Raw genomic sequence first — 2,810 nt, forward strand, 5'->3', positions numbered from 1 at the left:
TATTTTTTATAATTTTTATTAAATTTATTTCATAATAAAAATTTTAAAAGTTAAATTTACCAGCTTCATCCACGTCATCACTGCCATCTGCCACCCAGAGTGAAAACCAAGACCTTCTTGGTAAGTTTTTTACTGTGCTTTAATTTTTGTTTTTCATTTTAATATTTTGAACACTCATTTAATATTTTTGATTTAAATATAGACTTGTCTAGGAGCGATTTCTTGGTTTGGTGCTAAAGCCACCCTGGGCCTAAATCAAAAAGGGCCTTCCGTATATGGGCCTGATGATGGAAGAGGGATGGCAGAGGATTCAGGAATGTAGTTATTAACAACTATAAATATACTTATTAATAAGTTTATATAGATTTACTTAGCTGAATCTATATACACTTCTTGATAGGTGTATGTATAGTGTGTATGTATATATTTATTAAGTTGATACTTGTATATAATCTTTTTGTATATTAATTTTTGTATATAGTTGAGTTTGATTTTTTTATAAAAAATTTGTGTTTTATATAAATACTACTTATTATAACAAAAAAATAATATTTAGGTTTTAACCCACCCTACCTAAGGTGTTAGAGGTGTAGAGCTTCCAAATAATACCCTCTAGCAACCTTTTCACGCAATTATCCCTAAAACCTTTCTTTCTTTTGATACTAAATTGCATGCATTTTTATATGAAGATACATATATAATAATCTTTATATTGGGTCAGAGGGTGCGCCCAAAGCCAAAAGGACTTTTAGCCTATCAACCTAAAGTATCCTAATCATATTTGATGGTACTCTGTTAGAATATATTAAAAAATACAAGTAAAAATTATGAGTTTCAATTAAATAATAATATTTTCTTTTAAAAAATCTACATTTTTCAATATAACAAAAAGTTTTGTAGACGCCCCTTCAGCCTCTTTTGTACACCCTTTGTATATATATATTGCCCTTTGTTAGACCTAACTTTTGATACCAAGATGTATGTATTTCGATAAGAATTGACCAAGTTTTGACGTTTTAAGTTAAAAAAACCTCAAACTTGATCACAGTTTCTTCAAGAAGTCCATATATCAAAAATTCGGTACTCAAAATGCCATAATTTCTTGTAGAATTGTTCAATTTTGATAATTTTACCTTTAAAACACTGAATTAAAAACCTTTCCAATGATATATAACAATCTAGTGTTTGATTAATTTAAAAAGTTCATGTCATGTACCTATATATATATATATATATATACATATATATATATATATATATATATATATATATATATATATATATATATATATATATATATATATATATATATAATTATTGAATTAATATATTAACAAAATAACAACTATGTCTTTATAAATATTAACAAAACACTGTATTGTATTAACAAAAAAGCAACTAAATCTTTATAAATATTCTATTTCAGTTTTTTGTTAAATGCTACATGTCTCATTAAGTTTAACGATCATAGTTTATTTAGTTGTTTTAATAGCTTTATTTAGTTTTAGTATTAATGGAAATTTAATTAATTTGGTCAAGATCAAATCTAGCGTTAAGCTCAATATGTTGCTTTAAATGATTACTTTGATGTAGAATGTGTTCAAAAATTTCATTTGTACAAAAATAAATAGAGGTAGTCAACACATTAACAATGATTTGTCACCAATCATGTTGAGGAGCAACCCAATTTCTTCAGAATCAAAAATTCTAATATCAATGAGGCTTTTTTCAAAGAAACTGGGAGTTTTCAAAGAGTAATTGTTAAAAATTACTAGTCAATTCAAAAATAATTAGTAATAAAAAAAGAGCAATCTTTTGACTATTTATTGTTTAATATCGTTCTTGATTGACTGCTACGAATGAAGTTTGAAAGAGTTGATTTATCGACGACTTACTTAAAAATAGCTTTTTTCCTTTTTCAGAGGTGTCAAATGATATCCTTGATAGAGGTTTTTATCTTTTCTATTTCTGAATTAAAAAAGACATTGGAATATAATCCTAATGCAGATTTCCTTTTTGCTTGTTAACAGTCCATTAAATCAGCCAACTACACCAGAGAAAATATATTTCAATAAAGTTCAACTTCAGGTAGATAGTGATGTGGAGCAATTCTTTGATTATCTTAATAACCGTTGCAGGTCACAAGAGAGGTCGAGCACTTCAGTGATCCTAACATATGCTCACCCAAAGAATATATTGCAAAATATATTTTATGTGCAATTTGCTACAAAACCTTTACAATTGCTTAGGATTAGAAATTCCAAATGACATAAACTTTGACAGGAAAATGATGAAGATGATGTTGAACATAGTCTTCATCAATGATGATGAGGACTATGTTCAGGCTGAATTAACACAAGTCAACCAACTCGACTTGGCAATGTACAAAGAACTCTAATTAAAACTTTATTTTTAAATCTAAGACGATAATATATTGTTGAATATTACAAGGATTTTTTTGATTTTTATATATGACTTGTTTAAGCATTATGCAAACTCCAAACTTATGCTCATGCTTATGTCAAATTAGTATACAAATTTTTAATTATTTGCATTTTAAAAAAGTACTATTTATGTGAAAGTTTTTTTAATTTTTATTAATTGTATATTAAACAATTGTCAAAATTTATCTGCCCTTTATAACCTCTTTGTAGAATAATCAATTCTGAACCCCTTTCTATCTCTTTTCTACTTAAAACTATTTTCCTAATTTTCATAGTAATATTTTTTACTTAATAAATATTCATTAAAAAGTACTTAGATTTATTGCGTCTTATAAAATTATTATTATCATTATATTAGGCTGTAAA

Source organism: Hydra vulgaris, chromosome 08 (genome assembly GCF_038396675.1).
Source record: "Hydra vulgaris chromosome 08, alternate assembly HydraT2T_AEP".
Taxonomy (NCBI): Eukaryota; Metazoa; Cnidaria; class Hydrozoa; order Anthoathecata; family Hydridae; genus Hydra; species Hydra vulgaris.